The sequence below is a fragment of the Cavia porcellus genome, unplaced genomic scaffold (genome assembly GCF_034190915.1).
Source record: "Cavia porcellus strain 051 isolate PalLab524CR breed Dunkin Hartley unplaced genomic scaffold, mCavPor4.1 scaffold_1, whole genome shotgun sequence".
NCBI classification, from domain to species: Eukaryota; Metazoa; Chordata; class Mammalia; order Rodentia; family Caviidae; genus Cavia; species Cavia porcellus.
In genome coordinates, this window is record NW_026947484.1 from 217,037,757 (window position 1) to 217,057,733 (window position 19,977).

Here is a 19,977-nt window from a genome sequence, read left to right on the forward strand (position 1 = left end):
ATGTCAGATATTACTCTCCTCACCAGCCTGTGATTTCTTATATTTTGCATTATACATAATCTGAGAATTTCCTAGCAGGTTCATGCCTCAATTTCTTTCTTTCTTTTTGCATTTTACTATGGGAAGCAAGGGGAAAGCAGGCCATGTCTTCTATACTTTGGAAATATTCCCATTTGCCTTTCTATTCAATAATTGAAGAATTTAGCCAAATGCTGCCAGTTCTTCATGAGGATTATCTTTCCTCCATTGTCCAAAACATGTTCTTTATTTCTATCTGACACCTCACCAGGCAAAGCATTAGCATTACTATTTCTAGCAATATTTTTCCCAAAGCATTCAATTTTTTCTGTCATTATCGCTCAAAATTCATCCAGCCTCAATTCCAAGGCCACTTTCGAATTTTTAGGTGTTACAGTGCCACTCTGCTTTCCAAGGTTGAAGTCTGTTTTCATTTCTTAGGGGAGCTGTGACAAAGTGCCACTAACTTGGTGAGTTAGTACAGCTGAGATTTATTTTTTCACAGTTTTGAATAGTAGAAGTCCAAGGTTGTAGCAGATTAGGTTGTTCTAGAGACACTGAGAAAATACTATGGGCTCAGTTCTGACCTCTCCAAAACTTATTTATTGAATTTTTAACCTTTTATTTGACTGCAGAGGTGGAGGTCTTTAGAGGCAAAGTTAAATGGATAATATAGGGATGTTATCCTAAGCCAATAGGATTGGTGGCCTTTTAAAAAGGGAGAAGTTTTCTCTCTTTTTCTCCTCACAAAAGAAAGACTATCTGAGGACACAGCAAAAAGATGGTTCTATACAAGCAAAGAAGAGAGCCTTACAAGGCAACTGAAACTTTTGGTACCTTGACTTTGGATTTCCTGGCCTCCGGCATTTTGAGAAAATAAATTTCTGCTGTTTATGCCACCCAGGCTGTGACATTTTGCTATGTCATTCCAAGTTAATGTAGGAAAAAAATCTGTTCTTTCTTTTATCCCAGCTTTTGGCTAAGTCTGCCAGCAGTCCTTAGTGTTTATTGATTTGTAGACGTATTGCTCTAATCTCTGCCTTTATCATCAGATGATGTGCATTTGTGTCCAAATTCTCCACTTGTAAAGATACCAGACATTGACTAAAGGCTCATTCTAACCCAGTATGACCTCACGTTAACTTGATTATATCTGCAAAGACCATTTTCAAATATTTATAAATCTTTTTTTTTTTTTTGAGATACAGCCGCACGAGAGACACTTTTAGTTCAAGGAAACGTTCATTATTGTATGTTAGGAGAAGCAGTTCACCAAAGGATCTAGTATACATCTTTGCTGAATATTTTACAGTAGAAGGACCTATGTGTTCTCTCCCTGAGACATTTCTGTAGCTAACTGAGTAGGCAAATAAAATGACTTCAGTGCCATTAGTAGACCTGACTTCTCTCTCCCTGACAGAAGGTTACTGGTTTGTTTACCATTGATACTACCGTAAAAGTCACTGAAACTTTATTCTGGAGTTTCTCAACTGTGGTGCAGCTAAGTGTACATAGTTGAGGTACAGACCCTGTACAGAATATGGTGTAGCTATGCTGTTTTGCTGCTCTCTACTGATCTATGAATCAAACTGGCTTTTTCTGACCCACAGAATCTTATTGTCTGCTTTCAGCAACTGTCAATTTGTGGCAAATCCGAATACTCTCATGCTAAGCCATCTTCTTTGGTATCTGATCACTCTTTGACATGCTCTATAAGATTACATTCTTCCTTGATCCAGATCATCTTATTTGCTGCTATTCATTTCCTTTGGAATTTGAGACTTTACACATCCCATATTTCTAAGTAGGATATCCTCTCCTAGGGCTTCATACTTGTGTAATAGACAGAGCCAAGTATTTAGAATGACCCTATACTGCTGCTCCTGCTATCTTGATTTATTAATACTTTTTGAATAAGGAATTCTGCATTTGTATTTTGCATTGGGTTTCACACTTTATGTAACTGGTCCTGCCCTTCCTTTTGATAAGTTTTGCTTGTTCAGGATTTAATATAGAAATAATGTTTGATTGCCCTTCTTCCTCTTTCCATTACCCCCACATTTCTTGTATCTGCTCTGGTGGCTAGACACAATTTAGTTGTCCTAAAGAAATCATATTCATTTGATTTAAAAGCCTCAGGGGGCAAAAGTTCAAAAGTTAAATGAGGCCAATTTAAAGGTTAAATGAGGCAAATGTTTATTTTTACTCTCATTTGAAGAGATCATCAGCCACAAACCAGGGCCATCCCAACACCTAAGCACAGAGTCAGGTGAGGAAAATCCATTGTCAAGGGCAGAAGTGAGCTTGTAGGATGGCTCAAAGAATCACTTTATTTACTTGCAGAAACAGCAGTGAGTAGATGGAAGACAATGGTATGCATTTGCTAGATCTGGTCTCGTTTGTATATCACTTTGATTTTTAATTGTATTTTAATTCTTTTTACAGTTGTTGTTTTGCTTTTCCCCCCACTGCAACTTAACCTGTTAGGAGAATGTTTAATTTTCTAAGTTTTACTCTGGGGTTTGCCACCGTGAGTTGGTACACATTTTATTGGATTACTTGGTAGCTGTAATTTAGTTTTATCAGATACATCCTGAGGGCCAGCATACACCTTTGGCAGCCAGGAGGAGACAGCTGGTCAACATATATCTTTGCAGTAGTAAACAGAAGAATATAGCAGTTACAACCCATTTTTAGAACTGTAGCCACTATCAACAAAATGGAAGGAAAAAGTTGACATTAGTTAAAATATGAAAGAGATTTTTAATAAGCTAACTGCATTAGAACATCCAGTTTGTGGGCATAAGCTTTTCGTTTGTGAACTTCCTCATAATTATTCTTGGTAATTTTTCTTTAACTGGTGTGATTTTACTCACAACATACATTATGAAGTAAAGCCACTTTATGGCATTACTACTTCAAACTGTTCCCAGCATCAGCAGTTTCTGAAGAGCTACAGTGATACATTTCTAGCATTAAAACTTTATTTCAAGTAATGAAGGCTACTGGAAGAATGAGCTAGATCTTCTTTTTCCTTTTATGATATGTTCAATATGGACTGTGCATCAAGTTTCTCATTAAACAATTCAATATATATCTTTATATAAGAATATAATAAATATATTTCAAAAATGTCCTCCAGATGCCAATTTAGTTTCCACTTTTCTATTTTAGTTTCACTGGTTTTCTGTTTTAAGTACGTTCTCATAAAAAGAGAGAACTATATCTTTCAGTAGTTGAGAACCTTTGTGTGAAAAGAATCATATGTTTTCTGTTTAGCAGTTTTGTTTGATAAGAAAATTATTACTCTCTGCTTCTCACTTCATTGATATCTTTCTGTATCCAAAGTGGAACAGTTTGGTAAAGTCATCACTATCTATTCCTTTATAGGAACAGATATTCCCAAACATGATGACAATCTAGTGAATTTGATATACTAGTCATACCTCTTCAGTGTAGGTGTACAAAAACTTTGGTGATACAGAATTTTACCTTTATGGAATTCTCAGTTTGGATAACCTGAATTCATTCCATTGAACGTGATATTTATAGTCAGTATTATTCCTGTTACTAGCTTTAAAAAAATGAGTAACCTGGGTGATTTAAATTATTTTGACATATACAAAAAATAAATTTGGCATTATTAAAGGTCGTTTTGGAAATCATAAGAACCAGATGGCATCCTAGATTTCTCAAAAATAGACATAAAGATGAACATTAGTTATTTTGCCATTAAGTAAATAGAGTTAGCTTGTGTATTAAATAAATCAAAATTTAACTACTTTAGTTTCATAGTTTAATAGTAAGCATGTGGTACCGAACATTGTGTGATCCAGAAAATTTGAATAGTAAATACCTATTGTCAAAGCACATCATTACAATAGAGGTATTATGGAAATAATTAGTGTTTGGCCAGCTAGCCATTCTTGAGGACTGAGAATATGTAAATTTAAGAAAATGCCAAGTTTTAAAAGTGAAACATAGTTAAGTTATAGGTTTTGGTTGGACTTGAGGCCCTATACATTCTATAGCTCCCTCCTGTATTGGTTCAGACTTGAAACTCAGTCTCTGAAAGAGGCCATATCATACTTTAAACACATGTTCAAGCACCCAGTGATGGCTGCTCTCTGAAAGTTTTCCTGATATCTAGCTTGCATTTCTCTGAGTTATGTACTAAGCCGAGAGAAGTAGCAGGAGTTCTCATACTCTTATAGCACAATAACTAAGGGATTGATTATTTAGGTTAGGAAATGAGTCAATTAAAGGGCAAAATGCAGGGCTGGGGATTTAGCTCAGTGGCATAAGCACCTGCCTTGCAAGTGTGTGGTCGTGAGTTCAATCCCTGGTACCGATAAAGACAAAAAATTTTTTAAAAAAAGCAAAATGCTTGCTTTGGATTCCTTTTTTACTATCAAAAGAAAAAACAATTCTGGAATGATTCAGTTCTGATTCATATGCAATGGTTCACATGCTTTAAAACTTCCACATTAAAAACAAAAAAAAAATTTCCTTTATTGGTGCAAAGTAAGTTAATATTTGATTTTTCCTGCCTCTCATTACAGAATTTGAATATTTATATCCAAAGTGATCATTTTAAGTAGAAAATATGTCACAGTTTTTGGGTACCTGATCATTATGAACTACATATGCTCAGCAAAATAATTTTGATTTCACATTGTGCTTGCTTTTCTAAAATAATTTGTTGTTTTAAAAATCTTCAAAGTCCCTGTCAAAACAAATTAGGATAATGCTATTTGTAGAAATTTTACTATATTGCTGATAGGACAAGATAAAAAAAAGAATCATAATCCTACATAGTGCCAAAGTGAGCTAATTAAGTAAAACTAACACATTTCAGGTGAAATACATTTTTGTAAACAGTGGGAACTCATTTCATCATTTGGGGAATTTGCGGTCAGGGAGTTTGACTTTATTGTTATTCAGTCTGCAAAACAAAGCATGTAATCAGATAATTATGATAATTTCACTCCCCATCCTCTGAAATTTCTCCTGAAGTATCCTTAATAGAAGAAATGAATCAATAAATGCCATTAGAGAAAAAGCTTGATACAGATATGAAATAGTTTGAAGTACTGAGTCTTTTACTAATTCATTTGTATTCTGTTGTACATTTTACTTCATTATATGTTGATATTTGTTTAATGAAATAGTTTTATATTGCTATAAAGTTAAAGATTAGTGCTCTAGGAATGTACAACCCAATTATCCCATAGTTAAACCTGCAGCTCTTTTTTCTCCTTCAATTTGATCATGGTTGGTATATGTATTTAAGAACCAGATCTATAAAACTAAGTTTCAGATCCAGATGATTATACGTGAGACATAAAGTCCAATAGTATATTTAAAATTTAAGTAAATAGTACATGTCAATAGCATATTTAAAACTAAGTATTTTATGTAATTAACATTTGCAATAGGTAATAGACATATAAAGTCTCTGATTCCTAAAGGTATCGGTAAACTACAGGAAGAAAAATGGACACTTTTGAACTCTGGACCCACTTACAGTACTTTCAATGATAACTTCTTCAGGCTATTCATTTTGATAATGCAAGGAACAGACCCTGACTTTTTGTTTCAGCATTTTAAAGAGGTGGATGACTTGACTCTTGTTATTTGCAAATCCTTGTCCTTTTACTTATATCACTCCTCTACATTTAAAAAGATTGCAAAGCTGAAAGAGATTCATAAGGAAGATTCATTAGTAGTAGGTCTGCCCACCTTCTGTGCTTAAATTCTCACTACTTTAGTTTCTTGTACTGTCCTCTTTGTGCACTAAGAAATGTTATTGGAATATGTCCTATATGTCTATTTCATAATTTGAACAGTTGTTCTTCTGTTCTTTTAATATTCTTTATCTCAAATGTTAGTATTTTTGATAGTTGTATCAATATTTTCTACATCACATTGAGTTGCTAGTATTAACTTGTAGCTATTAGCATATTTTATAACTGCGTTTGTAGTTATCCATAAGAGACTGATTACAAAAGATTCATGGTCTTGGGTCTTCCTTTACCCTCTTTGCTGCCTCCTCAATGTTTCCCTTGTTTTCTTGATTACTTCACCCGCCACATCCTAAACATCACTGAGTCTGTGGACACTATTTTCTAAACATACTTCAAAGGCATCCACCTCTCTCCACTCCTACCATCTGTACAATGACACCTATTCATGCCTGGAGCACTGAAATATTTCTTCCAACTATACTCTGTACTTCTACTCTTGTCCCTTTCCTGTCTTGTGACCACATTGCAGCTGTTAGATTTACTTGTAAACAATCTCTGATTGCCTTTTCCATCCCACTCTAACTCTTTAATGTGGCCAACTTTTTCGTTAGACTCGTATGTAACATTTTAGTTTGCTCTTTCTGCTTTTCCTTTAAAACATTTCTAGTGTCCCACACATGACTGAATCCATTTTCCTCCTTTTTACCAGAAAAGATCATGTTTATTTCTCTGCATCCTTATTTTCATTTCTGTGAAAACCGTTCTTTCTTGCTGCACCAGATGAAGGACACTGTTCTGTTCCTCTTGCTCCTTGGATGTGCCTTGTAAAACACTCCTGACCTTTTCTTGTTGGCACTTGTATGTTTCATCTTTCTCATTAGGTTGCTGTTGTCATGTTCACCACTACATCTCTGCGTAGTAGGAGGCTTATGCAATTTGCAAATAAGAGACAGTGGAGAGACTCAAAATGGTTCAGCAAGAAGCTAAATAGCAGTCCCCCTCTCCCATGAGTCAACAGAAGCCATGCTGGCTCTGGGAGGAGTACAACAAGAAGCCAATTTGTCCTTTCTGTAAGCTGCACAAATCATGCAGGGTCCAGGAAGAGACAAGCCAGTTCACTCCTTCCATGAGCTGACTGACCTGCTGGCTAACAATCAAGAATCACCCCTATTCCCGTAAGCAACAGGCTGGTTCTGAGGGCAGGTTGAGTTGATAGCAGCCGAGGTACGAAAACAACTAAATTCTTGTATGGTTTGACTGACTTTGCAGACCTAAGGCTGATAGTGTGAACATCTATTAGAGGAATAACGCTATGCAGTACATCAAATATGGGGGATTTCCTTCTGCTTTGTTTTTGAAACCTGATGTTCTCACTGTTTAGTTTTGTTCCCATTTATTGTTTTGTTTTATTTAATGTTCTGTTTTGACTGGTTTTACTCTTTTGTTTTATTTGATTTTACTATATCTGATGGTATGGACAATTTACATATATATATATGTACACATATAAAGCCACTGTTGATTCCCTATTATCCTACAGAAACTTGCACAGATTTCTACAGTGTTACAACAGTGCCTGAATGCACTAAGTAAGGCTAATGATTATTTTCAATGGGAGGCCATTTTTCTCCTCCATCCTTAATGAAAACTTTCAAACCTGGAGGTACGTGCTTATCTGACGTGCTACACAAGTTCAAATCCTTATTTCTGAGCATCTAAACTTTTTGCCTGGCCCTGAACAGTAATGTTTTGGTGTATTTCTGAGGCATGTCCTGCACCTTCACTTTATAACAATTAATGATATATCATCAATTATGAATGATATATCATTGACTCAATTTTTATATCTCTTACCTTAAATTTGGTTACTTTGCCTATAAAGTTAAAATTATACATTCTCAGTTTCGATTCAAAATAATTTTGGGCTACCTAAAGTTAGAAAATATTTTTCATTTTTTGTTCAGATAGTTGGAGAAGGGAATGACTTTGATTTGATAGATAATTTTTTAAAAGGTCTATTAAGTATTATTTTTGATGGGGAGATAAAGGAATGTTTAAATTATAAATTCTACATCAAGATTTCTCCTTTTCTGGCTTCACATTTAACAGCAAATCCCAAGTCAACTTATTAGCAAGGGAGAGTCAGTATTTTTAATTTAAAAACCCAGATACCTCAAGGTCTAATTGTGTATTCCTGAGACATTATGTAGGAGAGTGAAACTTTTGTAAATATTCCCTAAATGAATCTGCCAAACCTCAAGAAAATACTGATGCAGTTCAATGAGTGATTTTAATGCAGAAAGTTTTGAGATCCATAGTTCCTGGGTTTCATTTGATAGACTATACACTAAAAATCTGTTTTGATCTTGTTGTTTTTAGAATTAATAGCAGATGAGAGACTATATTCCTTTCCAATAGTGAAAACTCTTTTATTAAAAATAATTTGTGTTTAAGAAATAGTGTTACAGGCAGTAAGTGAATTATCAAACACATAGAATCTAGTCTGATAAATTCTGTAAAACAGATAGACCACAATGCTGTGGGAGTTTATAGGTGAACTATCAGTCTTGAAGAGTTCAGGGTAGTTAATATATAAGACAAAAATTTGAGGTCATGGTGGGACTTGACGTGAGTTTCATTTTTGAAACTTTCACTTTGGTAGTCATCTGTGGAACAGATGGAAAGGGATTAGGTTAGAGGAAGGGGATCCACTGAGGCAGTTTCTTACTAATAATACCTCTGATTTACCAGGTACTCATCATATGTCAGGCAATTACTTAAGTACTTACCTCTTAAACATATATGTTAGTTAATTTAGTCCTTTGAGCAATATTATGAGGTATGTTATTATTTTCTTTTGTCATTCTGTCTTAAAGAAAAGTCCCAGAGAGGTTAAGATGCCAAAGGTCATACAGTTGGTAGGAGGATGTGCTGAGATTAGAATACAGATAATCTAGTTCTAGAATTCATATTTTAACCCATAGTAATATATTTCTGTCGTACAAGGTAATTCAGAAAGAAATAAGTGATGGAAAAAAGGGTTATTGGTGCTAGAAATAAGTGGATACTTGTAAAAATGTCAAAGAAATTGATTCAATAGGGTTTGGTGGTTGGTTAGATTAGGAAGCCAGTGGAAAGGAAGTCATTTGAATCTTCAGTTTTTGGTTTAAGTGATTTGGAAAGTGTAATTGAAACCTTGAGACTAGATTTGATTTTGTTGAACAAAAATGATGAAAAAATTTTGTGTATGTGAAGTTTGAGATTCCATAAGAGTGGATTTATTCAATAAGATGTTGGAAATATGGATGAGGAGCTGAGATACTTGAGTTGAAATTGGAGATTTGAGAAGTATTAACACACTCTTATAATAGTTAAAGGAAGTGTGCAAAGGGTGGTTTCACAGAGCAATATGAGAATACAATCATAGATGAAGAGAAAAGTTCTGGAAAATTCCAACACTTAAGAGATGGATAGAGAAAATAAGGGTACTGAGAAATGGGACATAGTGAAGTCGAATGAGCATGCAAGTCACAGAGTTTCAAAGATGTCAAGAGATGCAGGTAAATCAATATGAAGATGGAACATCTCAAATGATGTAGCAATAAAACGCTGATAATTTTATTGAGATTAATTTCACTGAAGTACTTATCACCAAAGCTAAAACTTCTCTGCATATAAAATTGAATCACATTTGAGGAAGCATAGACAGCATGTATACGTACATGTTTCAATAAGAGTTTTGTAGAATTTCAGATGTTAAATGTTTAGTTGAGCTATACAGTCATGTCTTATGAAAGTAAGTTTTCTATACCAAGATCTCGATATGATTGTTCATTTGCCTGGAATGAGCAGGAATCCTAAATTTAGTGAGAGTTTGGTAAACTAAGATTTCTTTCCCATCAGCTTATTACAAGTGCCAGAAATTCTATCATGAGTGTCACGTAGTTTTGAGTCAAGAACTTTTGGGAAACTATACCAAAATTAAACTTCTGTTAATTTTTAATGACAATGAATTTTTACAACTTTTCCTGAAAAATGTGAGCTAAAATCATATCCCAATAGGTAATGTATGGTGGAAATTGGTGAGGGAGAAGCCAGGGTACTTGGGGAGAAAGGAGTCAGAATTCTAGTGCATAGAGGTTGTATCTTAAAAGTATGAGACTTGGGCAATGATACCGTGTATCTGTGGGCAGAAGTAGATTGTCATGAAAAACAGTAGTCCAGAAGAGAGACATTTCTTCAACTTCAACAATATATAGAGTTGAATCTACATCTGACACTTTGCTGCTCTGGCTATGAATACATGACTATGGCTTAGTAGTGTGACTCCAGGAGAACCCAAGTCTCATTAAATGAGGAAAAACCTTTACATTTTTTCTTACTATTGTGTGTGTATCAGTACTTAGCATCTACTATATAGATGATAAAATAATATTTGCTAAGTGAGTATACTTAATTTGAGGTGACTCCTCAATGGTTTTGCTATGTAGTATACAGAAGCAAGCTCTATGTTAGTGGATTTCAAATGTGGTCGAGGAATTTGGTTTATATTTGCACTCATGGGCATTGTTGCAGCTGGACAATGTCTATAATATCAGATAGGTTGAAATCACTGGTAATTTTTATTATGGTACCCAGAATTTATTTTTTTAAGTCAGAAGGATCAATGAAGATGGAATAAATCATGTATTATGACAACTTACTATGTCGTTACAAATTTAAGAAGTAACATCTAAATATGTTCTATGAATATATTTAATATCAATGGATTTGAGAGCTTGGAAAATGGAATCTTTATTTTGGAAATTTAATAATATGTTCCAATATTTATTCTTTTTCTGTTACTATTAGGATTGTTCTCATTTAATCATGCCTGATTTAACACTGTTTATTACCCTGAAGCCAATTTTGTCTCTGATTAGCAGACCTACATAGGAAGCCTGTGGTAGATCCTGTGGTAGTACTCAGATCCCTTATCATTTGCTTGTATGGCAGAATGTTCTCGGCAGATAGTTTTCTACAGGATTATATAGGCTGAAGAAATCTACCTAGTGGAAGGTACTTACTCTCCAGGGCAACCACATCTAGGAATTGAGCAGCAGAGGGTATATATAGCCTGCTTACTCCAATTCTGGAGAGGGTTGAAGGGGTAATTCTGTCTTTATACTTCTCCAAGAGAATAGCTGGGTCATCAGAGGGTCTGTGCCACAGTTTAATTTTTTCTTGTTTTCAGCCTTGCCTTTTTCTTTTGTAGGTGCTGAGCCATGAAGCCTGCCTTATTAATGCTAAGCTCCATTTCAGTTGGCTTTTTGGGACCCTGGCCTATTGTACAACTTGGCAATACTCTTGCTAAGTGTCACAATTCTTTATACTGGCCTCACAGACTCCAATCTTAGTACTTGCAGAGGTATAAGGAATCACAGAGACTTTCTAATCCAGTTCTTTTACTGGCATAGAAATAAAGGCCTTGGCAGATTACACATACACCATGTTTTATTCCAGGTATTCCAGAAACTAGATATACCTTATTCTTTCTTAATAAAATTGCTCTGGGCACAAGAACTCATGAGATTTTTGACTGTATGTTTCATTCCCTCCAGTGAATAATTTGTGATGTTGTTGTTAGCAACACCTGAACCACACAAGCTAAATTTTTATCTTGTGGTCAGATACATGCCATCACCTGTTGGGAGCCGTGGCACTGTCAAGTCATCAGACGCGGTGATTGCGAGGCCTGTGGGAAAGTACAAAAGCCTGAGCTAGATTACCCCTCTCATCGAGCCCGCCTGTGTGGCGCCTGTTTCTTATCACCCCACTAAGTTCCCGCCTCACAGGGTAGTCTGCCTAGCTATTAATCCTATATATAGCCAGTGCCTCCACCCCCGAGAGAGACTGAAGCACGGAAGGAGCCGCGGGGAGCGGACCGGTAGAGGCTTCGGGGGAGACTGAAGCACAAAAGGAGCCGCGGGGAGCGGACCGGTAGAGGCTTCGGGGCAGACTGAAGCACGGAAGGAGCCGCGGAGAGCGGACCGGTAGAGGCTTCGGGGCAGACTGTATAAGGAGAGAATAAAGAAAAGCCTGACCACCGCCAGACCTTGTCGTGTGTCTTTCCTGCCGGCCGGGAGCGACATCGACAATCACCATCCAAGGTGGTTTGCTGAGATAGCCCTTTATCATCCCCAGAACACAGATTTCAACATTGTCCTAAGTATTTAGCTAGGAAAGATGATTAAATACTATAATATAATTTTACATTCATTACAATTTTTTTCTGTTAGGATATGATGCTGTTTCCCAGGATCCTTGTCGACTGTCAACTCATTCTTTTGCTCAACAGATTTTACTTGAATGATTATTCTGAGCTATATCCAGTTTTAATGATTGAGATACATTAGTGAGCAAAATATGAAATATCCCTTGTCTCCTTGGAGTCTATTTGATGGGAAGAGTGGTGATTACATATAACTGGGAAAAAAAGAAACAGAACTGGCTAAAATGAATTAGCAGTATTCTAGGGACAAAGAAGTAGAACGGAGGCAATTTCAGTATTAATTGGTTAGTCATTGAAAAACCAAGGTTTAAATAAATTCTAGATGTAAGGACTTTGGTAGTCTTGAGGAAGAATATTCTGGAAGGAAGCATCAGCCAGAGAAAAGCCCGTTTAGTGAGAACACACCTGAGTCTGGGAAACAGCCAGCAGCCTGATGTATTGGAGTGGGGAGACATGTGATATGAGCAGTACAAGTGGAAAGTATAGGAAAAAAGGGAAATCATTAAGCCTTTGTGAAGATGTAGGTCTTTATTTTGAGGGAAATGAGTAGCCATTGGAAATATTTCTGGTGAAGAATGAAACGATATTGATTACATTTGTCACTTGGTCAGAAGCCAAGAGAACAGCGGTGAAACTGTTGCGGTAATTCAAGTGACAGAATACAGTGGTTTAGACTAGATCAGGAGCAGGGAAATGATGCAAACGGTTCCAGTATTAGGGGTATTTTAAAGGTAATGGTTGCAGGATTGAATCAGAAGAAAGAAAGACTGAAAAGATTCCAAGGTTCATGACCAAAACAACTGGCATAATGAAGTTTTCAGCATCTAGTCTAGTGGAAAAGGTTTTGGAGATGAGGTAGACCAGGTGTTCAGTTCTGGACTTTGAGCAGGCAAGTTGATATATACATTTAGAGTTGAAGAGAGATATGAGCTAAAGAAAAAAATTGTGAATATCCAGCTGTTAATCAGTTTTCTGCCACTGTGACAAAATATCGGTTGTGAATAACTTTAAAGTAGGAAAGGTTTATATTTGGTTGTGGTTTCAGAGGTTTTAGTTGATGGCTGGCTGGCTCTATTCTTCCGGGCCTATGGTCAGGTCGTATATCCCAAGGGTATAGCGAAGGAAAGTTGCTCATCTCAAGGCAGCCAGAAAGCAGAAATAGCAAGAGACAGGAACTGAGATGAGGTATATCCTTCCAGAGCATGGCCCAGCCAGTTACCCCCACTACCTTTGAATCAGCCCTATCAAGGCATAGTCTGGAAAGCATAAAGCATATTAGTTATTTAATAAAAGTAATCTAATATAGGGAGTTGGTTAAGGAACTATAAAAAAATTAAAGGACCAGGGTGCATAGTGACAGAAGCACCTGGTAAGTGTGAGGCTGTGAGTTTGATCCCTGGTACCACCAAACAAACAAACAAAAAACTAAAAAGGACACAAAGAGAATACTTACAGTTGTACTAAAATGGTAGTTTTAAAAAGTACCCGTTGCTGTGTTTCTAGAGGTCTTGGTATCACCTAGAAGTTTGGAAAAGGGACTCAATAGAGCTGGGACCTAGACCTCAGTGGAGGGTTACTGCCATCTTCCTGGTGCTGGTATCTGGGGAGGGGTTATGAGGATGTTTCTCAATGTGTAATAATGATGTAGTCTCGAGCCACTAGTTCTCCTGGGTGAGAAAATGCATTCTTTCTCCACAGCCTTTCAGTTTCCCTTTGGTACTCCATTAGCAGAGCCCAACAGGAAGTAGTTGGTAAGAAAAAAGTGGTTTTCAGTGTCTTACCTCTAGGATCACAGAGTAGAGCTGAAAGTGCAGAGTATAAATGGGTTTGGAACTGATAGAAAGTAGCTTAGTAAGTGGCATCTGTGTGAAAATCATTGGTGACTTTGACTGAAAAAGATTTGGTACAATGGTGGGGCCTATGAGTAGGAGGAGATAATTGGAAGAGTAAGGAGATTGAATTTCTTTAGAGTTTTGCTGATAGTTGGGCAGGAATTGACAGAAATGGAGTCAGGCATATAGATTTTGAGATGTGAAAAATAACAGCATGTAGCAGGATACTGAGTTTTTGAAAAACATGGGAATAGTCTAGTAATCTAGTAAAGTGTAAGTATTAAAAAGTTTTATTTGTATGTTTGTAGTATATGGGAATCATATTATCTTGAGGAACTGGTAGATATACATGATAAGATGCATATCACATCTTATTCATGCTTATTTTTCTTTTCCCTCTTGACTCTGACCTCTATCCTGTTCCAGATTCCTTTCCCATCTCCACAAAGTCTACCTTGTTGCTTCCTATAATCTGCTTTTTAATTCACACTTTAAATTGTTTATATTTTGTGTTTCTCATATAAGAAAAAGATCACCTAAGGCAGGAGATGCCCTCTCTGTCTGAAAAAGGAATTGCACAAGATGGTTTCAAATTCTTAGATCATTCTCTCTACCCTATAACAGGTGAACAATGATGTAATGCATTGTTTAATATACAATTTAAGTCAAGTCTTAAGCTGTGATTCTCTTGAATTATTCCAAACATTATAAAAATTCTAATATACTTGGGAGTGATTACGGTGAAAATAATATAGAAGGAAGTTGAGAAAGTAGAGCCTGCCTCCACACATCAAACTTTCTTTTATTGTCTGGGGAGTTACAAAATATACATAACAATATAATATCATATTTCTTTTGAGTACTGTCCTGATGTTAGACTGGTGATTGGCATAAGATGTTCAGGACAGCCCATAGGTTGTTATAGAGAAAGCAAGGAGACATTTATAGCACGTTAAAAACTCAAAACAAGAATCTCCCAATAAACTCAGGGCTTACATATTTTAATATTTAAGAACAAAGAATGCAGTGTATTGCTTCTGTAGTAAAGCTGCTTCATAATCCTGCATTGCACTGGCAGTAGGTAGTCTTGCATCTCTCTATAGGAAAATGGACCCTTTCTCTTCCTGTTCTCATTGATTGGTGCCATGGTGAGCTAATTTACTAGGTCCCCAAAGGCAAGTTCAGTTCTTGCTTTTCAGTGAGTAAGGTAAGTTAGATATCTAACCTGTTCATAAAACAGATACAAATAGAAATTATTGACCATTGCCCCTGTAAAGAGTCCTAGAAAATATCTCAGAACTTCAGCCTGGGGAATAGTTCACCTGAGAAAGGCTTGTCTTTCCATTTAGTATAGTTTCATGGATTTTATTGTCACAGAACCATAAATCAAACATGGTGAAAAGACTGGAGTATTCTGACCCGCTATGTTCCAGTTAAACTTGTCAATGAGGAAATCTCCAGATGCATCTTTAAAGGGTAGAATTTTGTTGTCTCCAAGTTCATATATCTTGTACTTAATAAGTTTTCAGGTAAGAAAAGATTGATTATTGTAAAGCTTTAAGAAAGGTACTTTAATAAGAATTCTGTAGAATACTTTCAGTTAAAACACTGTTCATATGCACTTGGGAAGGGTCAATGTGCTTAAAACACACTATAGTACTTAGTTTAAGTGATATTAAATTTTTTAAATTGGTAGGAAATATTTTATATATGCAGAATAGTTTCAAAATGTATTACAAATGTGTATATGCCTTTCTGTCAATTCAAATGGATAGTATTTGACATTATTTACTTCAAATTTGCTCCTCCTCCTCCTTCACCTTCGTCTCCCTCCCTATCTCCTTCTAAAATAAGTGTACATTGCAAATACAATTAAAGTTTATATTTTTCTGTTTGCCCAGGAGTTGAAATGTCTCAAAAATAATGTGGAATGGGAAGGAAGTTTGAAGAAGATAGTTATAGTTCACTGATTGTGTAAATGTTGCAAGCACATAAAGCAATGTAATACTTTATTTATGATTATACATCTTGAAATATATTTTAGACAATAACAAATAAAGGAAATAGCCAAATTATGAATCTTTGCTCTATCATAATCAATAAACAGCTTGTCACAAAAGCCCAGATATAGTAACAAGACAGACATACTCACTCAAGGATGTGTTAATATTGTAAATTATCAGTGAATAATAACCTGTTTTGGTTTATTTATTCCAAGGATGCAGTAGTACTAGCACTATAATTGTAACTGCTCTGCTGCTTCATCAGTTAAACATCTCCTGCAGAATATAAAATCAGAGCCTTATAGATGTGAAGTATACTATGTATTGAAATTTTATCCTTGGCTGAATGACTAGTAAAAAGTAATTAAGTGGCATAGTTTGGAATCTTAGATAATTTTCCCCAGGAGAAATGACATCATAAATTTTTTATCCAGTTGTCGAAGATAAGGCTCCACTATATTACATTTTTTTCTGATTTAACTATGGAAATCAAGGGAAATAGAATTGGGATCAAGAAAAATGTTTGGATCAAGAGAAATAGTATTAACATAAATATATAATATGCCAAGGTCCTTAAAATAATTTGGTAAGGTATGTAACTTAAGAGACTTAAAGAATACCTAAATACTTGATTCTGCCTTTTCATCACTAAATTTCATTATTTTTAAATATTTTATATTGCTATTGTGAATTTATTTTTATATTTTGTATACCTATCGGTACAGTACTAGGCACATGCTAGTGGTTGATAAGTAATCACATTTTGCATGTATTTAAATGTTTTTGAAATTAAAATGAATTTGTTTTAGATTTAGGATTATTTAATTAAAAAGACAAAGGATATAGTCCATTAAAAACGTGAGTGGAGGGGCTGGGAATTTAGCTCAGTTGCATAAGCTCCTGCCTTGCATGTGTGTGGTCATGAGTTCCATCCCTGGTACTGATAAAAAAGAAAAAGAAACAAAACAAAACAAAACAAAAAACAAAAAACGTGAGTGGAGAGGAAGAGAAAAGTCAGCACCTCCTGAGAATCAGCCATGCTGGGACTGGGAGAACCCAATAAGAAGTCAATTAGCCAGCCTTTCTGGTAAGCCATGCAAACCATGTGGGTTCCAAGAAGAGAGAAATCAGTGTCTCCCAAGAATAGGCCATGCTAGGACTGGCAGGATCCAACAAGAGGCCAACTAGCCAGCCTTTCTGGTAAGCCATGCAAGCTGAGTTTGTTCCAGAAAGAGAGTACTCAAATAGTGCTTCCCATCAGCCTACCACCATGCAGGTTGAGAAACAATTCTCCCTCCCCCAGGAAGGAACCTATTGGTTCAGAGGACAGGCTGAGTTGATAACAACTAAGGTACATAAATCAACTAAATACTTGTTTGGTTGATTTCACAGGCCTGGGGTCAGCAGTCTGGGCATCTCTTGGGAGGATGACAGTTTGCAATAGAGCAAATCTGGCAGATTTCCTCCTATCTTGTCTATAAAATGCAATATTGTTTTCACTGTTTTGCTTTGTTCTGATAATTGTTTTGCTTTATTTAATATTCTGCGTTGATTGGTTTTATTCTGTTTTGTTTTTGGTTTGATATTGCTATACTTGATGGAATGGACAGCCATTATGAAGATAACAAGATATGCTATGGTAGCTATTGTTGTTTTTCTAGTATCCTGCTTAGAAGTTCTGTACCAGGTTGGCTGCTTTGTTTTGATTGGCTTTGTTCTGTTTTCTTTTGTTGAATTTTACTATCTTTAAAATAAAATTTAAAAAAAACATGAGTAGACCACTCTTTTCATTTAAATTAAAATTCTGATTGCTAAGGCACAAAGGGCTAAGATCCATTTAGTTTCTTATTTCTGAAATCTCATTAATGTTTTCTTGTAGCTTGTGAAGACAGAAGAGTTGGGGCATGTTCCTGGTGAATAATTAAATAGGAGAAAAAATGGATCTTTAGTATTTTACTATAATTATTGTCTACTTTTTATTCAGCAATGAGACAAAATACCTGATGCCCAAAGTTGGAAAAGGAAAGATTTTTTCCTTACAGCTTTTGGAGATTTCAGTCCATACTCAGTCGGCTCTAAGTCAGGGTGGCATGTTGGGGCTACAGTTTATGGCGGCTGCAACAGCAAGGCAGAAACTGGCAAGAGAGTGTGGACACACCTTCTTCTTGCCATTACATTACATTCTGGCTCCACCCCTAGGCCAGTGTAGCACTCACAACCCCAATTCAAGCACTACACAAGGAACCAATCATCAATGCATAATGCAAAAGCATGAGGCTTGGGGGTCACCGGCCTCAACCATGACAATTATTATGCTCTTAATTATCATGTGTGGAAAATGTTTAATTAAGGATAGAGTAGAAAAAATGAGAGAGAAAAGACAATGAATCCTTGCCATACCAGCTCTAACATGAATGGCAACGAGGATGATGATTTCATCTATCACTGTATTCAAGTACAATTTGGGGGGGGGTTCTTCCCTACTCCTCAACAGCACTTGAGCATATTGTGTAACATCTTAGACATTCCGTTATTATAATTCTGTCTAGTTTAAAGTCTCATTCACAGTTTTATCCCTCTTGTTCCCCCCATGCTTGGCTCTAGCACCTGCCAAGTGATGGGATTGGGAGGAGAGTGAAGCTTTTGTTACACAAAAGACAACAATTGTATCCTCTTCCTTTGGCCATTGCTGATTTTCTAGCTAAACATGATGATCCATATGTACAATCTGCATGGAGGAGTCCAAATATTGGCTTTCTAGTGGTGCACTGTGTGAATTCTTAGGTAAGGATAGTAGCTTGAGGAGACTGTGATGCTTTCTCACAGCAGGGCTTCCTACTTGGCAGATGTGACTCTAATTTCATCTCTTCTACCAACTTCTGACTTTAAAGTGATGCCGCTGGCAATCACTCCATGTCTTCTTGCACCTGTGCATATATGCACATGTGTTATATGTATTCATGTTTTTACCTAGTTATATAGTGTTTGTAGGGTGCTACTAGCAAAATGGGAATTGCCCAACTACATTCTAAGATTCCTCTTTCATCTATGGGAAACTCAACCCTTGAGCTCATCAGATAGTGGAAATGCAAATCGCTTACTTGTTGACTCCCTGCTCTTTCTTCTGGCTGTCTCTGTCCAGCTGCCTTTTTTCCTCTACAGGCAGGGTGAAGATCTGCAAGTTCTCTTTCTTGGCCCCAGTCTGATCACTGAAAGGTATGATGGTTTCCTCTGACAGTGATTCCATGTGAATTTCCTCTCTAATATGGCTTGTGAAGGTGGGTGAGGATGAGGATGGTGGTGATGTTTGGAAAAGGAACCTCTCCTGGCTTCTGCACATCCAGACTCAGTTATTAGAGGTTGGGGAAGTGGGCAGTGGTAAAGGTTCATTGCAGTAAATACATTTTTGTGGTCTCCTTTTAATTCCTGGAGAAGCTATGTCACTCCAACCTTTGATGGTTCTCTTCAAACTGTGGACTATACACTTGGTGCCTTTTAGGCATAAGTTTTTGACCCTATTTACCAATTTTAGGATTCAAGGAAAAATCTTACCAGTATTGGGCCTTAAGAAAATCAATTTATTTAAGCCCTTTTTTACTATTAAACTTTGTTACATACTCAAACACACTCACTTTTGAAATCCAGTCTTCATATAAATAACTGTACTTTGATTTTCAGTTGTACATGTAGTTACTAACATAAATTAACTCAAGAAAGTTAATTGCTATTCTTTCTCTAAATACCTTTCCAGGCTGCTTTTATTACTATAAGCAAAATCTTCTACATTTGTGATGCCTTAGGGAAGCTTTTATTGGGATGATACGAGATATTTTTGGGTTAAATCATTGACAACTTGGTTGACCAGTATAGAATAGATGCCTTAAATTAAAAAGAAGGAAATTAATGCCACTACTGATTTTACTGGATACAAATACTCCTGGGAGTAAAGATCAAGTCTTCAACCCTTCATTACTCACTGGCAATTAGCCAGTTTATTGAAGACAAAAGAGGCCTCAGGAGTGAAAGGTAAGTGGGAATATAAGGAAAAGGGCGTTAGGGCTTGAGGGGAACAGAACTTTCCTTCTGTTCTACTTCTGTCTGCTAAG